Source organism: Leptodactylus fuscus, chromosome 3 (assembly GCF_031893055.1).
Source record: "Leptodactylus fuscus isolate aLepFus1 chromosome 3, aLepFus1.hap2, whole genome shotgun sequence".
Taxonomy (NCBI): Eukaryota; Metazoa; Chordata; class Amphibia; order Anura; family Leptodactylidae; genus Leptodactylus; species Leptodactylus fuscus.
The window spans coordinates 99435860-99459023 of NC_134267.1; positions in this window are offsets into that span (position 1 = coordinate 99435860).

Here is a 23164-nt window from a genome sequence, read left to right on the forward strand (position 1 = left end):
GAAAACTTTATTTTATCTAGGGTGATATGGATACTGAGTGTGATTTACACCTGTCTCAAAATCTATTACTGCTTAGGCGGCTTCCACTGCAGTTATGTGGTTCCTGGTTCCCGCTCAAACTCCTTATATCCTCTGTATTTTATTTACTGTATGGATATTTTCCTTTTGATCTGGGAAGACAATTTCTCTTTGTATAAGGTAGAGTGGGGAACTTGCTGGTTTCAATAGCTAACTTTTATGCTTCTGATATGAAGCAAACTACCTGGCTCTCTCAAACCTCCTCTATGAATAGTTGGCTCACTCTGAGTGCACTAGCTAAGCTACATGAGACCTTAAAGGACACTGATCTGTTGGACACATGGCGATTACTTTATCATTTCTCTAAGAATTATACTTATTTGTAAACTGTACCTAATGTAACATTATTATATTGAACAGTTTTTGTGTTTTTATTTTTCATACAATAAAAAGTTATTTGCCAAAAAACGCTTTGTTCTGTTAAAAGGTGGTGCCAGTTGAATATACTTGGGGATTACCATTAACACCTGTGCCCTCTGCAAGGCTTCTACAACTTATTGGTATCTCACTGGCATGTGTGGAACTGGTGAGACATTAAAATGAAGATCAAATATGAATTTGAAAAGACAAGAAATTAGATTTGCCTTTTCAGCCTCCCAGATTGTATTTTCATTGCTGTATTAGAAATGTCTTAAAGCATGCTCATGAAGTATGGCAGCTTGGCAGACTTGTCCAAACTCAACAAAAGGGTGGAGACCATTCCTATAGTTCTTAAAAATGTAATTTCCTTTAAAATTCTTGCTTTATTCCTTTATATTCAGTTACACTGTTGGCGATGAAAGAGAACTTTCTTTACTTACATATTTAATCCTATTATGATACATTTTACATTTTATTAATACAAAGTGGAGTTTTGACAGCAACGGCTAACCACTGACTAACTGGATAGGGATAAAGACATGCTGAAAATGTATTTCCAACACTTAATATGCAGGTTTCAGACCCCTGGGATGGTCTATGACAACTGAAAAGGCACAGTAGCATCAAAATGAAAGTTGGTCAGCTAAAGCTGTCAGAAAAGATATTTCTTTTACTAAAGTATTTTTGTTATAGAAAATTATCTTTACTTGCCATTACAAATGCTGTAAAAGACATTGGCCAAGATGCACTAATAGTTAAGCATTGTAAACGTAGACAGACAGTCTAAAAATATGGCAGGTAGAACACAGTGGCTGATTGTGAATATTAAATCTGCATGTTGCACTGTCTAGTCTAAATTTCTATTGTCTATTTTGGCAAATTGTAGCACATTTAAGCCACTCCCTTTTTTACGGAGAATCCACACCCACATACCTAGCATGTTGAAAAATTTTAGCCCATAGTAGATGTGTCTTTTTAATGCCACAATAATAAATCCAGTGGCGTAACTACCGGGGTAGCAGGGTTAGCTGCTGCCACAGGGCCCGGGACATTAGGGACCCAGCAACAGCCACTACCCCTGCGTTTTTTTTTTTTTTTCTTAAAATCCCCCAGAGTATAATAATTGTTCATGAGTCGAGATGAGCGAACACTGTTCGGAACAGCCTTTCTGAACAGCACACTCCCATAGAAATGAATGGACATAGCCGGCACGCGGGGGGTTAAGCGACCGGCTGCTGGCACTGTGTACGCGCCAGCTGCTTCCATTCATTTCTCTGGGAGCGTGCTGTTCGGAATGGCTGATCCGAACAGTGTTCGCTCATCTCTATTCATGAGTGTCCACAGTGGGGCATAATACTGTGTGCAGGGGCCACAAGGGGACATAAAACTGTGTGCAGGGGCCACTATGGGGCATAATACTGTGTACTGGGACCACTATGGGGCATAATACTGTGTACAGGGGCCACTATGGGGCATAATACTGTGTGCAGGGGCCACTATGGGGCATAATACTGTGTGCAGGGGCCACTATGGGGCATAATACTGTGTACTGGGACCACTATGGGGCATAATACTGTGTGCAGGGGCCACTATCGGGCATAATAGAGCACACAGGAAATGCGGGGGGGGGAGGTTTGGTCGAGGTCTTCAGCGTCTGTGTCGGTCGAGGGGGCCATGTCAAAAGTTTGCCACGGGGGCCCCTCCATTCCGAGTAAATCCATATTGTAACTTCCATTAAAAACTTTGTAGTGTGTTTTAACTGTATAGATGTGATGGCAGACCCGTCATGTACTTTGTGTCTCAATGTTGCCATGTTTTTTTTTAAAATCAAGCTTTATATTAAACATACAATTTTTGGTGAGTTTTTAAAATAATTCCATGTTATAATCTATATTTTAAAAAAATCCTAAAAAATCCGTAGAAGCAGGACTGCTTTAACCATAGAGCAAATGCTGTGGAGTATAGGGCAGCAGGACCCCCTGTCAGTAGACCTTTATTCTATCTTTAGTTCAACAGTACAATGCAAGCACAAGGTCCTGAAGCCTCTTATTGTCAGGACATTCTGTCCTGAGATCTGCACTGCCAGTCTGCTCTAAGAGTAATTCAAGCCTTTCACATTTTAGGTAGGCAGACAAATAGGACAGTGCTTTATCACACAGGGGATAAGGACTGCAAGATGAAGAGGGAGGGGGACCTCTCCAATCTGATCCCAGACACACTGCCAGAAGACTGAAGTATGGTACACAGTACTAAGTCATACACCATGTAAAAAGGAGTGTGGTGTAGCAGCGTGTAAAGTACTACTGCATACATAGTACCTCTCCAATCATCTATAATGTGCAAAGGTAAAATATAAGCTCCTGGGTGTAATATGACCATTACTACTTCATCTAATTTAAAGAAACAGCGGTGCTGTGTAGAAAGTAGTACTGTGAGCATTTTACACCAAGACCTTGTATTTTACATTTACAACAGACGATTGTGTTATACGGCACCCTGGTACTAACAATTTACATTGTGAGCCATTGTCAGTCTTGACAATATATTTAAAGCAGAATAGGATGGTGCTATATAAAGGCTAGTTCACACGTTGGGGGCCGCGCGGGTTTTGACACAGAGAGAGACGGGGCCTCCAACGTATTCTATAATACACGTCTGTTGTAGCAGAATGCACAGTAATAGCTCACATATAGTACTGTACTTCTCGAATATTCTGTAGTCTACCTGAAATACAGCAGTATTACAACTTTCAATATGCATACTAGCTGTGTTATTCTTTAAAGTGAATGGAACATGTTGTTCTAAAGTAACATGTACAGTACAACTCTATGTACCATATCTGTTACATAGTAAATGAGGTTGGATAAAGACATTAGTCCATCAAGTCCAACCTATAACCCTACAATCCCTACAGTGTTGATCCAGGGGGAGGCAAAAACCCCCATGAGGCTCATGCCAATTGCCCTATTTCAGGGGAAAAAATTCCATCCCGACTCCAAATCTGGCAGTCAGTATAAAAAACCCAGGATCATCGTGTCCTTAAAATCTGGAGTCTGTTATATTTTTCTCTTCAAGAAAGGCATCCAGGCCCTCTTTGAACTTGTTCAGTGAATCCGCCATCACCACTTCCTGGGGCAGAGAGTTCCAGAGCCTCGTTGTTCTTGCTGTGAAGAATTCCCTTCTATGTTTCTGGTGAAACCTTCTCTCCTCCAGACGTAGAGGATGTCCTCTTGTCACTGTCACTGGCCTAGGAGTAAAAATATCCTTAGAAAGTTCTTTGTATTGTCCCTTCATGTATTTGTGCATTGTTATTAGATCTCCCCGTAGACGTCTTTTCTCTAAACTGAATAACCCCAAGTTTGTTAATCTATCGTTGTACTCCAGTCCACCCATTCCCCTAATCATTTTAGTTGCCCGTTTTTGCACTTTTTCAAGTCCACTTATGTCTTTCTTGTATATCGGGACCCAAAATTGCGCACAATATTCTAAGTGTGGCTGTACCAGTGATTTGTATAGAGGCATAACTATGTCCTTGTCATGAGAATCTAGACCTCTTTTGATGCATCCCATAATTTTATTTGCCTTGGCAGCAGCTGCCTGACACTGGTCACTGAAGGTAAGCTGCTGTCCACCAAAATCCCCAAGTCTTTTTCAGTGACAGTCTTACCCAGTAATTTGCTATTTAGTACATAGTCATACATTTTATTACGTCAACCAAAGTGCATTACCTTACATTTGTAAATATTAAACTTCATTTGCCAAGTCTCCGCCCATGCTTCCAGTTTCCTTAGATCCCCTTGTAATATTCTACTATCCTCCTCATTATTGTTTACCTTACAAAGTTTAGTATCATCTGCAAATATGGACACCCTGCTTTGTAAACCCTCTACCAGGTCATTAATAAAGATATTAAACAAGTGAGAACCCTGTGGCACCCCACTGGTGACTGTGATCCTATTTACCATTAACAAGTACCCTCATTTTCCTATCAGTGAGCCAGTTGCTAACCCAAATGCATATGTTTTCCCCCAGTCCCAGCAATCCCATTTTGCATACCAACCGTTTATGTGGAACAGTATCAAAAGCGTTTGAGAAGTCCAGGTACACCACGTCTACTGCATTACCCATGTCCAGCCTAGAACTTACCTATTCATAGAAGCTGATCAGATTAGTCTGAAAGGACTGATTCCTCATAAACCCATGCTGATTTGGTGTTATAAGATTATTTACATTGTGATACTCCAGGATAGTATCTCTTAGAAAGTCCACAAATATCTTTCCCACCACTACTGTGCTACTGTAGTTTCCGTATACAGTATTTCTCATTTTTTCATTTGCGCATTACAGTTGCTATGATGGGTTTGCTTTGACTGTTGCACACTTGTGATCCTAAGCCAAAACATTTGTCCTCAGAGTTCAGCACTGTCATTTGACCCCCAAAATACTAGGTGAGGTTAGTGGCATGGCTTAACACAAAATCATGCCACCATAGTCTTCCTTCTTTGTGGGAGTTGTAACCTTTGCACGTGGCCTATCTATGTTTTAAAATTGCCCTGTGTGGGAGATTTCATTGCAGTAGACACATCACTTACCAGTACAATAGGTGAAATCATAGTTAATTTACTTTTACCTCTGTACAATGACCTTTGTACAGGTCACAGATCATGGCTAGAAAACTCTCCCATAGAGGTCAATAGGAACTGATTCAGATCATTGTGTGACCCACTATTTAGGCTTAGTGGCAATAGTTGGAGTTGCAAATGTTTTTAGGATTTTTTTTAATCTGGAAGATTTAAAACAACATTGCCAAAAATGCTTAAAAATAATGTTTAACATAAAAATGGCATTTAAACAACCCTGGGTGTCTACTGCACTCTACCAGGCTTGACTGCAATACACTTCTATTAGATGCTGTGCTAGGGAATCTGTAATAGAAGTCTAGGGATTTCCCAATAAATTGTATTGCATTAGCATTAAAGTGTATTGAATTAGTGTTCAGGCTTTCAAGACCTATAGAGGATCTAAAAGATAAAAAAAAAACACACATCCCCCCTAGGGAGTCTACAAGAGTTAAAAAAAATAATATATATATATATATATATATATATATATATATATATATGTACTATTTTTCAAATACGGTGAATGCCACAACGGACAAAAAAATCAAAAAAGCCAAATCACAGTTTTTTTGCTCTTTTGCCTCTGATAAAAATATGAACAAAAAGAGATCAAAACATCAAACATTCCCCAATTTGGTATCCCTGAAATCATATTGACCTGTAAAACACAGGTAACATGTCATTTTGGCTTCACAGTGAACACCGTAAAAACAAAGGCCTGTAAGAAACACACATAAATCCCATTTTTTTCGAATTCCACCCTATTCTGATTTTTTTTTCGGCTTCCCAGTATATTGCATGGAAAATTAAATGGTTCTATTGTGAAGTACAATTTGTCCATTGAAAGTCCTCATATGGCTCGGTGAGGAGACAAATAACAATGTTATGGATTTTGGAAGGAGTTAGGAGTGAGGAATTAAAATAAAATAAAATAAAAAAGGCTATGGCTGGAAGGGGTTAAAGGGAGTCTACCACCTCCACAAAGCATATTCAACTCCCTCCACCATGTTACAGAGTACATTCCAATTATAAACAATATACCTTTGTTATGTATGCCACTTTTGTAGTTTTGGAGATAAGCAACTTTGAAGTCTTATGCAAATGAATTACTGAGGGTGGGCTTTCACCTCCCAGATCAATGATCTTGCCGCAATCCCATGTAGTGGGAGCTGATACTTCCACTGCTATGACATCACCAATCCTACTTGAGTATCAAGAGCAGTTCTCTTAGGGTTAAAGGCCCAATCCTACTGCAGCAACTGCCTCATTTGCATAATTTAAACATGATTTTTCTCCATATAAATCTGATTCATGGTTGCTGATGGTCACATGATCTCATTTTCAACATTTATTGTCTATCTTGGCCCAGTGTAAACATGTCTAGTGATCAACTGACCAACAAGAAAATGCTCTTTTGTTATTAATTGCGTATTATTTTGGGCAAAAAATTATCTGGTCCAGCACATTGCCAAGCGAAAAATGAATTCTGGGACGTTCAACTACATATCGTCCTATACATTGCTGTTGTGACAACTTTGTTTCCTAGATTCCAGCAGTATGTTGAATTCCACTCTGACAATAATATAGTACAATAAATCAGGATTCCTAAATGTTTTTGCAAAGTACAAATCCTTTCCATTATTAGTTTCATGACTTTTACATAGATTAGAGGCTGTGAAATTGGTATGTATTACATTATTCAGTAGAAACGGTTCATATTAAATGTAGCCTTGTTACATCTGTAAAAAAAGAAAGTGCAATGAATATTAATCTTACAAATAAATTACTCTAATTTAATTCAGATTATATTTAACAAATTATTACATCATTACATCTAGCACATTGCTGACAAATGCATAACCTATAATAATTCCACACAATATACTCATTTCCGAGCAGGTAGCAGTTCTTATTTCTACTTTCCTTGTACAAAAATTTTTTCCCACAAGAAGAATCTATGACGGTGCAAGCACAGGAAAAAATAGAGGAAAAGTCTGCAAACCTACAACTTCCCAAGCTTGTCTATCATGCCAGATCACTATTGTTACCTTTTGTGACAATAATTATAGCGAGATCTTCCTGCATAAATCAAAAGCTGTATGATGAGAGTTATATTCACAGAATAATTCTATCCAGGGCAGGCCAGAGAGGGAAACGGACATCTTCATGTACACTACCTGATGAAACATAAATAAATGGATAGTTTGCATGGGAAAGTTTTGCTTATCTCCACCCATGTTAAAGTAAATTTGATCTTTTTGATAACCAGAAGTATTTTAAAGAAGGAAGCATTTGTCATGTATGGTAATAACATTTTATGCAGCAGGAACATCGGTGATTGTGCAGAAAATTCCTAGAATTTGTTTTAACTTATATTTGAAGTTTCCACATGAATTGGTTTGTAACAAGTCACGTTCATATCGAATATTCCAAATTGTTCAGTTTTTAAAGAAACTGAACAAAAAACAATTCACTACGGACTAAGAAAAATGACCGCACTATGAGAAAATGGCTGCCACTATGTGTTTGACTAGGTAATACAGAACAGACATGTGGGCAATGACTGACACATATCTGTGATGTGGTAGCAACATCTGACATCCTCTCAGCCATTAAACAGTGAACCTTACAGTGCTGATGTCATATGAAGTATAAAAGTTTGGACACTACTGATCAGCCTTTAGTTGCAAGAAGATTTGTGTTCCATCATCTTACTCATCATAGACTATAGAGAGCACAGTTGAAGAAATTCAGGGATTCCAACAATAGTTATAGGGTTAGGAAAACTTAGAGAATCAAGAATGAGTTCACACAGAGTTTTCTGGCGAGGATTTTGGAGAGGAGAAAAGCTTCAGGAATTAGGAAATGGTTTTTTTAAGCAGTTTTTTTTTACATGAGGCGTTTTTTTGATCCAGTTTTAGTTTTTTCTCCTCCAGCACAGTGTATGGACCTTGAAAAAACCGCAACCATTTTTCGAAGTGGTTTTTGCTAAAACCGCATCAAAAACCGTGAGGCGGTTTTTCCGCCTCACTTTGACTCCCGTTGGTTTTTTAAGGCGGAAGCCGTCTTAAGAAAGATCAGCTCACTTCTTTTTTCTGCTAGCGAATAAAAATGGAAAAGCGGAATAGCGGAAAAAAAAGCTAGCGAATCCTATAGAAGTCAATTGGGAGGCGTTTTTTTAGAGGCGGATTTTGAGATGGATTCTGCGATCGACCAAAAAAAAAGAATATGGCTTTTAGAAAGCAGAGGCAGAAAATAAATTAGTGTTTGTTTTATATGAAAGTTGCAAAGCTATATTTGTTAGAACATCAGTTTATATCTGTGATCACCCCCTAGCCCCTTGTGCTCCAACCTAAAAAAAAATTGACAGGTGTTAATGGGTGGTGACCCCAGGCAAAAATGTGTACTCCTGCAGATATGGCCATTCCTTGGGTGCAATGAACAGTGTACGGATTACAAGGTTATCAGACAAACTTTATTTTACAGCATAGTTTAAGATGGCATCAAGAGTGTTAGTATGGCTTCTCAATAGTTTCCGGAGTCTAGTTTTGATACGGCAGAGCCAAATGAATGGGAAAATGACGCACTTTTTTTAAGAGGTTGCCCCTATTATTGATTCTGTAGAACCAACTTTTTAGTACAGCGTTTGATATGAAACCACTTTGAGTACATATGGTTTCCAGCAATATCTATTTGATAGATGCCAATAAGATTTATAACTACTTCACTATTAATTTCATTTTAATGTATCTGTTCAAGCAATTCCTATGGCAGAATAAGTAGCATGCTGTATAGTCTGAGAAAATTATCAGCCAGTATAAAGTTAAAAGTTGAAGGCTGATTTAACAACAGGAATGACTTCATGTACTATTGTTTAACATGATAAATTCTCTGTAGAGATTACAGTAAGTTTTTTTCAGAACAATCATGGGAAGTTTGTCATAAGAATATAATACAGGGGAACATGAAGACAACAGTATCCTCTATAAAGTTTAAGGCCATAACATGAAACACGATTTTGACATCCAGCACACTTATGTATGACACCAATAAAGTTATGGTTTTTAATATGATTATGATATGATTGTGATAATTTAAGCCAAAGTAAAAACTAAAATACAATCATTCCTATTACTCAATTTCTTCTTCTCAAGTGCTGTACCCAATAGGAATCAGCCATCTAAATTCCGTAAATGTCCTACTTGTATCATGTAAGTGTTGTTAGACTTCTTAGGCCCATTCAGCGGGGGGGGGGGGGGGAGAAATACAGGAAGTGAGAAGAAAAGACTGCAGGCAGACTGCTGAAACACTGAGATGGGAAAACCCCTTTAAATTGGCATGTAACATAGTGTATAACACTGTAAGGACTACATGGAAACTATCTACGGCACAGAATAATATGATGGATGATGGTGCAGGACATGTTTGGCTAAATGATGGCACAACTATGAGTGGCAGTACGACATAGAAGCATATGATAGACAAGGCTGCAGAACATGTCTGGCTTAATGGTAGCAGAGGTGTAGTTGTTTAGGAGTAGCAGCCAGCATCAGCAGTACAGTATATGGAGCATTATATAGAGAGATGGTGGCAACACTATTTGGAAGCATCAGCTGGACGTGTGTGGAAATCCTTAAAGATACATGCCTGAATCAGTTTGACAAAAGTAATTTTTCCCATGCAAGTTTATCCTGTGGACAGTGTCATTATCTTAAGTGTTACAACACCACCAGAAGCACTGAACTTCCTCTTGGTATTACATTTGAGGCTGGACAAAATAAAACTCCCATGCAAATTGGGCCAGCTCATTCCACAAATCTAATTTATTGGCTGAGAATTCCATGGTGTGAGAGTTATCTGCTTAAATATAGGTGTATGCTAGGTATGATTGGCACTTGCAGTGGTGCCCTTAAATGCTGCGGTAAGCAGTGTATGCAGCCTCTACTGATAATATTTAAATTTTTCTTCTCTTTGGAAAGCAGGGAAGAAGTCCCCCATTTTGTCTTTAAAGTGAGGAACTAAGAGCACCAGGACTCGTCTCTTTGCTTGATGCTAAAAAAAAATCTATGTTGTAGCGAATAATGCCTGTCACACTTGCCAGCATGTATATAGACCCAGGGGCCTGCCATGGTTGGTATTCATGGCCAGCATGATTGTCATCATCATCTTGAAAAAGATAAGGGTCATTCTCCTTCCCTGGCTGTGCCTGTGATATAATAAAGGCTCCCTCTGAATCGAAAGGAGAGTATTCCTCCTACTACTCTTCCAGACTAAAAAGATGACCTGGTCAATAACTATTAGACCAGAATGCCATCAGTTAGGTTTAAATAAAAGATTAGCGGAGAATGCAATTCTAGCAAACCCCATCCACACATTGCTGAAAAATATTCTCAGCAGGCACACTGCAATTTCCAAAACCATTGCAGTTTTGGAAATCCCAGCATGTCAATTACACCTATGGAAACATAGGTATATGCCAGCAGAACATATATGTTCCAGAGGAACCGAGTGCTTTTCCGACCCAGGAGGTAGACATTGCCCTAGTAGAATGGGCTTTAACAACATCTGGGGGAGTAAGCCAAATGAATGAAAGCTGAATTGCCTCCTTAATCCACCTGGCTAGTGTGGATTTCAAGGTTTTAAGCCCCTTGGTTTGTCCCAAAAAAGAAACTAACAGGTTCTCCTCCTTCCTAAACTCTCTTGTATGCTCTAGGTAGATGTGTATACATCTAACCACATCCAGGGTGTGCCACTTCTCCTCCTCAGGAGAGGACGGAGAGGGAAAAAACACTGGTAAGGAGATAACTTGATCTAGATTGGCATAGGAAGGGACCTTAGGCAAAATCTTAATTGCACGCGATCGGAAAAAAAGGCTGTCTAGGATTCATGGGCTGAGAGAGCCTGTAATTCACCCACACATTTAGCTGATGTAATCGCTAGTAGGAAAGCCACTTTCAAAGACACAAACTTCAGGTCTACTTCATGTAGAGGCTCAAATGGGGGGCTACAAAGACCCACTAAAACATTAGAAAGATCCCATTGTGGAACTGGAGATCTTATAGACGGTCTTAACCTACTCGCTCCCTTGAGGAACCGAGATATAAAAATATCCTGAGATAGGCGCCTGTTTAGACAGTCGGACAAGGCAGCCACATGGACTTTAAGTGTGGCAGGTATGAGACCTCTATCCAAGCCATCTTGCAAGAACTCCAACAGAGACCGTATGGAGGGGTTGTCGTGGGACACTTGTTTGTCCACACACCAGGACTTGAAGACATTGAAGAACCTGAGATAATCCTGGTTGGTAGCAGGAGCTCTGGAATGAGCCATGGTATTCTGGACAGCTGCGGAAAATTCTTCTAGTCCAGGTATGGACCAGTCAACTTCCAGGCTGTCAAGTTGAACTTCTTGAGACCTTGGCATACTCTGGTGCCTTGAGTGACCAGGTCATGCTGTGGGGGGAGCCTCCAATATATCCCTTGACTCATCTGAACGAGTTGGGTAAACCAAGCCCTCTTTGGCCAAAACGGTATGATTGCTATTACTGATGCTTGCTCCTGTCTGACTTTCATCAATACCCTTGGTATCATGGAAAGCGGAGGGAAGATGTATGGCAGCCTGAACCTCCATGGAATCGACAGGGCATCTACAGCCAAGGGTTTGTCCTCCTGATAGAGGGAACAAAATTTCTCCACCTTGGCATTGTACCTGGTGGCCATCAGGTCCACCTCCGGAACTCCCCACATCTCGGTGATCTGATGAAAAATCTTCTTGTTCAGGGACCATTCGCCTGAGACAGTCAGGCCTCGACTTAACTGATCCGCCAGCACATTCAAGGACCCCTTGATGTGGACTGCCATGAGATGTGAGAGATTTCTTTCTGCCCATGAGAAAATAAGATCTGTTTCCCTCAGCAGGGCGGAAGACTGGGTACCTCCCTGCTCGTTCAGGTAGAGAACTGCGGTTAGGTTGTCCGAGCGCACTTTCACTGCCTTGCCCTGAAGCAGAGGGGCAAAATGTAGAAAGGCTCTGATTTAGCGCCAATTGGATGATTTGGTTTTCTCTAACCAATTCCATGCCCCACTCACGTACATCTCGTCTAGATGGGCTCCCCAACCGATAGGAGATGCATCCGTAGTCAAAAGGGTCCAGACCGGCTGGACCGTGGACCTTCCGTCTTCTAGATGGAACCACCACCTGAGTGACAGATGGGTGTTGAAGGACAGATGGATCAACAAAGCCAGACTCAGAGGGCTGCGGTTACATAATTTGAGGACCTCACTCTGGAGAGGACGCATGTGCCAAAGTGCCCAAGGGACCGCATCCGTGGCTGCTGACATAAGACCAAGAACTATCATGGTCATCCGGACCGATACCTGGCGTGACTGATAGAGATGCTTTACGGCTAATCTGATTTTCTCCTTCCTCTGCAGAGGAAGAGACACTGTCATTTGAATGGAATTTAGGATGCACCCTAGAAAGGTCTCTCTTGTGGATGGTACAATGTCTGACTTGTCCCAGTTGATTAACCACCCGAGGTCTTGGAGGAAGGAGACAGTGGTTTGAAGATGACTTCGTAGGAGCTCTTCTGAGTGAGCTTTCAGCAGCCAATCATCCAAGTACGGAACTATAAATAGCCCTTATGGCCTTAGAGCAGCCGCGATAGGAGCTATCACCTTTGTCAAGACGTAAGGCGCTGAAGTAATGCTGAACGGCAGGGCTGCAAACTGGAGATTGCAAAGTCAACCTTCTAATAGAACGGCTATTCTTAGATATTTCCTGTGGGAAGGAAAAATTGGAATATGGAGGTAAGTGTCCTTGAGATCCAAGGTGGCGAGAACATCGCCTGGCTGAAGAAAGACGATCACGGATTTTATTGTTTCCATGCGGAAACGCGTCTTGCGGATGAAATGGTTCAAGTACCTGAGGTTGATTATCATCCTCCAGCCTCCTGATGCTTTTGGCACCAGGAAGACTGGAGAATACACGCCTGTACCTCTTTCGGCCACAGGAACTGGTTCCAAAGCAGCTTTGTCCAGATATTCCCAAATCATGTCTTCCAGACAAGCCTGTTTTTGATTGGAGAAAGAACGGTTTGCGATATATCTGGCGACGTGAGGAGAAACAAAATCTATTCGATATCCATGTTGAATTAGTGGGTGGACCAAAGGGTCCTGGATGTTTTGGCGCCAGGCAGGAAAAAACTATTTTAGTCGACCTCCGACTGCTTGAACGCCCTCCAAAGGAGGGGTACCATGATTGTCAAAATGAGTACTTTTTAGGCTCCTCCTTAGAGAAACGTTGGCCTGAGCCTCTGGACTGAAACCCGGATCTTCTTGAAAACTGCTCCCTGGATGAAGGTTGGTGCTGAAACCCTCTGCCACGAGACGAACCAGATCTGCCTGTGCAAGACTGTGGAAGGGACTTCCCTTTGCTGTCCCTCCATGATGTCATCTAACTGTTTGCCAAACAGTCTGCCGAGTTCAAATGGAAGGGCACAAATATTATACTTGGAGGCGCTATCTGCCTTCCATGGCTTTAGCCACAAAGGCCTTCTAGCAGCTGCTGATAAGGCCATACCCTTGGTGGCCGCCTTTGCCTGGTATGTAGAGGCTTCAGCTAGAAAATCAGTGGCCAAACACAAGGACGACAAAGATGATAGTAGATCGTCACGAGGAACCCCCGGCATCAATATCCTGTTGTACTCTTGCTAGGTCTAACCGTAGCATATTAGACAATTCCGAGGAGGCTATGGCAATAGAAGCTTGAGAGGCCGCAGCAGAGTGGATTCGTCTTAAGACGCATTCTACACGCCTATCTATAGCGCCTGGTAAGTTAGACCCATCCTCTGATGGGACGACAGTTCGCCCGGAAAGCTTCGCCACGGCAAAATCTACTTTGGGAGGCGGCATTCAGCTGATTTTCTCATTCCCCTCTAAGGGGAACAGTAACTTGAACCTCATTGATTGAAAAAAGGCTTTATCCGGACGTTTCCTCTCGGCCTGCATGGCCTCGGCCAGGGCTGGATCCACTTGGAAGGCCCTGGGCCTTCTATAGGCGGAACCTGAGGCTTCCCCATCATCATCTTGCCCGCCTGGACGGATGGACTTAAGCAGCTTGGACATCTTTTCCAGTGTGAATACAGACTTAGGTATTATAAAATCGTCCTCAGAGGACATTTCAACAGTGTTAGATCCTTCCTCTGAAGGATACACAAATGGCCGTGACTCCTTACGGGGCCTTTTAGAGGACTGGGAGAGGAAATCTTTCATCTCACGCATGGAACCTGTCACAAATTCATTCACCCATGCTACCATGTCATGCATGGAGGGTTCTTCTGGCAGAGGGGCCTGACACTGACGGCATCTGTCATAATCATAACCATCAGGAAAGGGGATGTCACAATCTTTGCAGGCGAGATGCCTGCGCTTAGAGGAACTCTTCCTTCTGGGAGCGTCATCCCCTTTGGAGGAAGAAGAAGACATCTGAAAAATAAAATAGAATATTGAGCATCAAGAAATAAATACCATAGCCTTGCTAGGGTGCAGATAGTACTGTGGAGATATCACAAAATGTAGCTGATATTTGAAAGTGAAATGAATGCTACAATGCTACGGAGCTTTGAACCAGCGGAGCTTGGTCCTAAATGTAAGAGCAAGCACTGGAGCTCTGATTCTGCAGAGTTTAAATACCCAGGGGAAAAGAAAGGGAGGGGCAAATTGTCCCCTTCCTAGAAACTAAACTATATTAATTCCCCCCCCTTTTTCCCCCTTTTTTGGGTCCTGCTAGTGGAAAAAAAAGCTAGTGGCACCCATTGAAGTCAATGGGAGGCTTTTTTTTAGCGCTGAAAATTCAGTGCCAAATAAAGCGCCATTTTCCTCCGTGTGAATGGACCCTAACAGTGTGGTCAGACCAACTAATATTCCTGATGGAAATGTCCTCAGCTCTGTCTAGCAATGATTTATCCAAGATGAAAGAGTATATACGAGAGTATGTACTATCTTTTCCAGAATAAAAGGTAGTCCATTGTAGAGTTATGCTGCAACTTCCATGCTTCATACAGAGAATTTTCCAGGTAAAAAAAGCTTAAAGTGAAATCTCTACAGGGGGTTGGAACAATGGATTCCATTTGGGGGTTTCTAATTGCCTTAAAATTTCCATCAATGATCAAAGATCCACGTTGCATAGGAGCTACTTTTCAGACGTTTTTTAAGGACAGGGCATTTTTCATATTAGGAACATACACATTTACTATCATATAATCCATGTTGTTAATATTACAAATAGCTATCATAAAGCAGCTTAGAGGGTCAATATACTTATCGGTAACAGTGGCAGCTAAAGTGAACTTAAAGCGATTAAGACACCTCTCGCCTTTTTTCTGGAATGCAGACTGAATTAATGCAGGGAAATCAGGGTGTAAAAGTTTAGGAGGGTTTTTATCACATACATAATATATTGGCCTTAAGGTACTTAGCCTTCCTCCACATCAGAGGATGTTTGAAGGGACTATTCAGACCCTTCACATTGAGTCTATTTTAACCCCCATTAGTCCCAGGATGGAAACTGCTGTCTTTCCCTTTACCAGTTCCCCTATACCAATTATGGCCTGGATAGAATATGTGAATAGAGTCGCACTGGGAAGCTACAAACATCTGACCAATGATACTCCTGCCAAAGACAATATGGTAACCAAAACTATTTGAAAAATAGAACAGGAAAAATAACAAGTAAAAACAATTGCCAAGGCACTGTACAGTAGATAACATCAAGTATTGGTGGTATACAAACATGGAAGCGGGAACTCAGAAGAGAGAATCACAGGTCATCACCACTGATGCTATAGAAATGATAATGGGAAAAGTTCAGATAATTGTGACTGTTGTCTCCACGACGACCATTGGTTTTCAGTTCAGTTTTTTTTTTCTTAAATGTATATTGTGAGCACCATATAGAGCTCACAATGTACATTTTTTCCTTATCAGTATGTCTTTGGAATATGGGATGGAAATCCATGCAAATACGGGGAGAACATACAAACTCCTTGCAATGTTTTTTTTTTGCCCTTGGGAACACCAAGACTCAAGCAATGCAAGGCTGCAGTGCTAACCACTGAGCCACCATGTGGTCCCCTTGGTTCAGTTTAGGTTCAGTCTAGACTGTATGCAGTACAGTGTACAGAGCATCCCTGTGCCCAGCCTCTGGACTAAGGCCCAACAGCTAGCCATACAGCCTGAAGTAGGCTGGGAAGGGAAAGGGAGTTGCTGCAGTATGGGGTATTGGACTTCATTTGTGCCGTGTCAGGAGGAACAGGAGAGGACCCTGACATGAGGAACGACTTCAGGCCTAGTCTACAGGTAACTGTACCCCTATCAGGTCTCTGTGCACCACTGTCCCCAGCATCCTCATTTGGGAGAGGCACGAGAGGAAAAGTAGTGAATTGTCCCACAGAGCCTTAACATCCCTGGGCATCCTCCTGTAACCAAGGCTGGGGGATTGGGAAGTGTTATACTACTATCCCCGTTTGAAAGCTGCCATTACTTCTGTTCCAGTTGCTACAATAAACTGTTACCTGTTTCATTGCATCTCTGGCCTCCTGAGTCGTGCCTGCTTAACCATCAAGGCTCTTCCGACCAACATCACTGGCTGAGATAGGAGAGGTCCCCTCTGCAACTGTAAGTGCTCCAGGCAAAACTACTGCAAACACCATCTGGTAGTACTGCAGGACCCCCTCAATGGTGTTCAGCCCAGGAGCGGGTCTGGAGTGTTAGAATAAGTGTACTCAGCCTAGCAGGTGGCACATCATCCGCCACTACAACTCCTATCCTCTGGTCTCCTCCATCTAGGTTGTGGCAATATTTCTCAGGGTATTTTCTGAAACAATTTTATCTGAAATTCGTGACTCAGAAAAAAGTTTGGTAGCTCTGAGTGCCCTCGTAAAAGATTTGAAATCTCACTCACCCCCTCCATGGTCACAGGTGTTTGTCTCTTTTGCCTTTGTTTATTTATTTTAAATTTGATTTATATTGAGAAAAATTTTTTCAATGTATAAAGTCCAACAACAAAACAAGGGTACAGAAACAGTGGCCCGTTCAGACCATACAAAAGAAAAGAACAGAGAACAAATTCACGACCAGCTGTCAGAATAACAAACAAAAAAAGAGTACAAGCATTAATTACAATATATGAAAATAGCAACTGTATCGATTCACAAATGTCGTCCAACGTCAGATAGAGCCGAGCCTAGGACAGGGCTGGGGAACAGGGAGGGGGGGCGGGAAGGAGAGAAACGGGACAGAAAGGGTATAGGATGTAGGGAAAGAAACGAAAAACCAAAACACACAAATAACATAAGTAAACCAGTGACTCTATATGTATGTAAGGTACCACATACTCAGGACAAGGTGATACCATTCTAAATTTGGCATGACAAGTAACGCACAGAGGAATAAGAAAACACTTGTGACTATTAGGGTAATAATGAACCAGCATGCAAAGCACTTCAGGGAGTTGTGTCAGGGGGAGGACGTGGGGCCTGGGCTAGGGCACCCTTCCTGTTCTCCATAAAGGAGGACCAAAGAGCCCATCTGGAGTGAAAGCTAGAGAAGTTATGATTTATGGAGGCCAGCATCCACTCCAGGGTAAAGGCCAAGTCTACATGATGAATTAGTTCGCCTACCGTCAAGCAGGACGCAAATTTCCATTGCCTCACTATCATGGATCTGGCTGCTAAAATTATTTGGCCCAGTACCACCTGCATACCTGAGTACCAGGCTCGGGGAGGGAGGTATAGTGAGACCAGCCATAGAGGAAATAAATTGGAAAACCGCTATCCAAAAGGCTTGGACCGAGTGACATTCCACCACATATGTAGGAGGGTGCCAACCAGCCTGCAACCTCGCCAACAGAATTTTGGGAGGGAGGAATCAATATGGGCCAGTTGGCTTGGGGTTCTGTACCAGCGCAGCAGGATTTTTTGGGCTGTCTCCCAATGGGCCGCTCCTTTTGAAGCACGTTTCAAAGGGGGTTAGCGAGAAAAACATAAAAAAAACATAAAAAGCTGAAATGCCGCCCTTGACAGGGGCGGACTGTCTCCACAACCTCAAGGCAAGCCAACGTAAAGGCTACCGAGTCTAGGATAGCTATAAGCACTCCTTTACGTTTGGCAGTACAAGAAGCTTGGAAAATGTGTGGAAATGAGGGGTTTGTAAATTTGGGGCTTTTATCTCTATGGAAGTGGGTTTCTTGGAGCATGAGGACATTGCATCGGAGACAACGTGCCTCCCTCCAGACCGAACTCCTTTTGTAGGGGCTATTCAAACCCCTAACGTTCAGGGAAGAGAAGTGAAGTACCATTTTTAAAACTTAGAAAGGATAAAGTGGTACAGTGTAGCAGATACACATAAACCAATAGAGCCCTAGAGTCATGCAGAAATACAGAATCAAATTGAGCAGTATGCCAAATAGCTTGTAAAAACAAACAAAATAAGTAATACAAACTTAACATCTTGGTGTCAAAAAACACAGAATAAACTATGTAAGGAGCCCCCTTGATGTTGACGTAGGGGCTCGGCACTCACATATAACTTAGCCCACCAGGTACCAGGATGTAGGAAACAGTTCCAGCTGGGGGGAAGGCAAGGAGCTGATGATATAATAGCACAATATCGCCTATAACTTGTATGGTGCACTGCCAGGAGGAGTTATCCAAGAAGCTGCAGACAGGTGAAAGGGGTCAGAAGCTCAGTACAGGGAGGGTGCGGAGTCCCCCTGATGGTTGTGTAGGGGCTCTACACTCCCCCCCCTCCCCAGCAGGCAGCAGCAGGGCAAAGTCACTTGATGCCAAGAGGCACAATTGAGGCCAGTGCCAAAAACAACAACACAGTCCCTCTAGAATGGTGTAAAGGCCTAGGCAGGCCGCAGGCACTCTCGGAGGTAGTAGTGAGCTACTTGAGCAGCAGTCTTTTATTGTGTTTCACTTACTTTAGGGCCTAGGATCTGGATGCAGCCTATTGAAGATGGAAGCTGGGATGAGGATGGAGAGTCCCGGTGTAGGAGATGCTTGATCTACAGGCTTGGAGGTGAGTATAGGACGACCCTTAGTTGTCAGGCACAGTGTCCCTGCTCCATGTCACGCTGGTGAGCGGTACTCCCCTTACAATCAGCCGAGGCCTAAGATGGCAGGCAGCCTGAGTGTGTGAGTAGGCCCAGAAGTGCAGCTCTCTCTGGTTTGGTGACTCTGCAGCAAAAACACCGCCTATGGGTTCACTGAGGCCTGGGGGAATGCCTCCGGGTGTTTTTAAGTGTTTGTAGCCGTGGATGGAAGAGATAATCAGCGGATTATATGCTGTAAACTGAGGAGTTCTCTTCCACACATCTTCTTCCGCTGCTGGCTAGCCATGCACCCCTCTCCTCTTTTGCCTTTGTTTGTTTGGGCTCCTTGAGGGAGATTCAGGGTCTTTTTGTGATGAGGAGAACTGGGAAGTGGAAACTGCTTCACAGAGTTATTGCCATGGTGAAGCAGGGGTGTCAGGTACATGATGGAGAAAGAAAGCTGCCACTATATTTGTATTATCCAATGAGGACAACACGAACCAAAGAGAAGATATCTCAAAGTGTGAAGTCACCTTATTCATCTTCCAAGACACCTGGGTAATAGTCTTGAGGATAGCTTCTTTATCCAGACGCTTCCTGATCGTGGCTAGCAAGAAGATGCTCAGCATCAACTTTTTCCTCCGGGTTGTCTTATTTCCTACGATACTCCAAAGACATACCTGATAGGGAATTTAGATTGTAAGGCTTATATGGGACAATGAGCACAATGTTTGTAAAGCGCTGTGGAATATGATGGCGCTCTGTAAGTAAGCAAATAAATAAATAAATAATGAATGTTAAACTTAAAGACAGTTTATTCTTGCCATTTTATTGAGATTATGAAGCTGATCAAACTCATGTCTTTGTTACTATTTCCTCAAATGGTGAAGTTAAACTTTGCTATATCTGCACATGTTTAGAAACACATTTTAATACTTAACACAAATCAAAAAGACAACATAGTCAGAAGAATATTTGAATAGAGAGTCTCTCAGTATGGAAGTTCACAGCTCGTCTCTGATATCTAAAAGTATTTGGTGTTTACACCAACTCTAGAATTTCGGCTGCCAAGATTAAATGTAATAACACATCTTTTTTGTAATCTGGCATTTTACTTTGTGCAAATTTAAAAATAGTCAGCTCTGGAATTAGTTTTAAGCAATTTAATAATATTGTATTGAAGAAGTGATTGATACTGATTCTGAGAGATTTTCAAGACTGCATTGTTTTTAGGCTTTTGCATTTGTATACAGTGCCTTGCAAAAGTATTCATACCCCTTAAAGAGGACCTTTCACCACTTTTGGGCACATGCAGTGTTATATACTGCTGGAAAGCTGACAGTGCGCTGAATTCAGCGCACTGTCGGCTTTCCCGATCTGTGCCCGGTGTAAAGAGCTTACGGTGCCGGTACCGTAGTGCTCTATGGTCAGAAGGGCGTTTCTGACCATTAGCCAGAGACGTCCTTCTGCCTCGCGGCGTCTATCGCGCTGTACTGTGGAGCGGGGAGGAACGCCCCCTCCCTCTGCTCACACTGCTCGTCCATAGACGAGCATTATCAGGAGCGGGAGGGGGGAGTTATGTTGCATGTTGGCTTTCCTGAGATATCTTCTTCATAAGTACAAAAGTTTAGCAATATCATTTCATAACTTTCTTTGAAGGAAGCCCAAGTTTTCATTGTGGATTTCTTCAATGTTTGATGAATATCCCTTCTCTTTTTTTTCACAGTTGCACCATCATAAATAGCAGCTTTCAGCAGAGACAAGAAGTACCTATTTATAAAATATTTTTCCTTGGAAATGACAAAAGCATACAGTATTCGCTTTAGATATCATACAATAAAACATTCATATAAATTTCGAGCCAAGCTAAAAAATAAATATGTTCAGAGTAATCTGAGGATAAACCACAAACAAGAGATCGTATGGTTTGTTATTATTTAGGGATCATTTGCAAAAAAATGTAAATACTCATTGGGGAGAAATGATCAAGAATGGCATTCTATATATCAGTCTTAATGCATTCCCCTTCTGGCACTAACTGCACCTTCATTTATTCAAAGGCTCTGGCCTTGTATTCATTTAAATTCACTCTTGTCAGTCAGGAACTTGCATAGATTGCCTGTGTTCCAATTTTCTGGCATGAGTTACAGTATATTTGACAGAATGAGGCATCCCCACCCAATCCCACCTTGGTGTCCACCCCACTATGCCCAAAAAGGGGCAAGTGAGGCGCAGAGAGAGAGAGAGAGAGAGAGAGAGAGAGAGAGAGAGAGAGGAGAGAGAGAGAGAGAGTGTGTAGTGTGAGAGGTTTGGAACTATTTATTTATTGGGGGGAAGGAATACACCAGATTAGAGATCAGTAGATGTCAATCACACTCAGTAGGTTATTATTACCAAAGGGACAGTGTGACTAGGCTTAAACTTTTCCCCATCCCCCATGACTATGTAGGTTAATTTGAATATGGCTTTTTATGCTTTCAGACATTTAAAACTTAATTTCACCCCCTACTGATCTGCTGCTTGTGTCAGCTTGTGCTTCACAGCCCAGCGACGGCCCAATCATTCATCACGTGACCTGTGAATGCAAGTAAGGTACAATACAAATCATAGCCCCTACCCAATCTTACTGTCTTTAGTATTCAGTGAAAAGACCAAATCATTCATTTGAATCACAGCTGATGGGGTGTTGTACCCCCATTGTCAGATCTCAACCTCCAAGCGTCAGACCCCCACTGATCAGATATTGATGACCTATTGATGATCATCAATATTCAACTCCTGGAAAATAGTCCATGTTAATGGTCATAAAATTATGAGAAAATGAATGAAAATAAGATCTAAAACAGAACATATGTTATTGGAGAGGTGTACATTATACTAATACATGGACAGTGTATTTTTATCTTCGCAGAATTATTATTTTTTATATTAGTAGAGCATTGCGTAATATTGTTTGTTCTTTTTACTACGGCCTTCACTAGGCCCCCAGCTGTTGTTATTAATGTCTGAATTTGGCACTAGAAAAGCTAGCACATTTCCTTATTTTCAATGGATGTTTGTTTTTCACAGTCTATAAGAAATCATTAGTACCCTGAACATCAATCTCCACTAGTGTTCCTCAACCCTTTTCATTTTCCTCATCTATATTCACATCGTTCCTCACAAGCAGCCTTTCTATCACTATTGTTGTATGTTTGTTTGCATCTCTGGGTCAGTTGCCATAAGATGGGCTTGTTCCGGGGCTTCATGCATACATGCCCACATTTATGATGCTTTCATATGTGTAGCAGAGCTGAAGATATTGTGACGAAACCAAATTCTACTGGAAGATGATGCATTATGATATCCTGATATATAAACAACCATTCTTAATGCCCACACGAGGACTTGGTTTCTATTGTTATCTAAGTTACATTTAACTTTAATGCAAGTCTCTAGCACAAATTATTTTCTTTTTTTAAATTTTTGTTTTATGTAGATTGTGCCCCACATAGGGCTCACAATGTACATTTTTTGTCCCAATCAGTATGGTTTTTTTGGAATATGGGATGCAAACACACAAACTCCTTGCAGATGGTTTTGAGCCCTTGGCAGGATTTGAACACCAGGACCCAAGCGCTGCAAGGCTGCAGTGCTAACCACTAAGCCACCGTGTGGCCCCATGTCTAGCACAAATTCTGTCATTAGAATACCTTTTTTAACTAATACCACATAGGAATAGTCTTAATGCTGGTCTTACACGACCGTAGTGGTTTTTGTGGTCCGCAATTTGTAGATCCGCAACACAAATTTCACTCTAAAAACTCATTCCGCAGACGTCTGCAAAGTGTATCCGCAACGTTCCGTGTGTATCAGTATTATGCGGATCCACAAAAAACAAAACACTTCACAAAACACACATGTTGACATCCGCAATTGCGGATACACACTGAACATGTGTATCCGCAAAAATGCACGTGCCCATATACTTCTATTGGACCTTCCGTGCCGTGCCGTGCAAGCACGGCCGT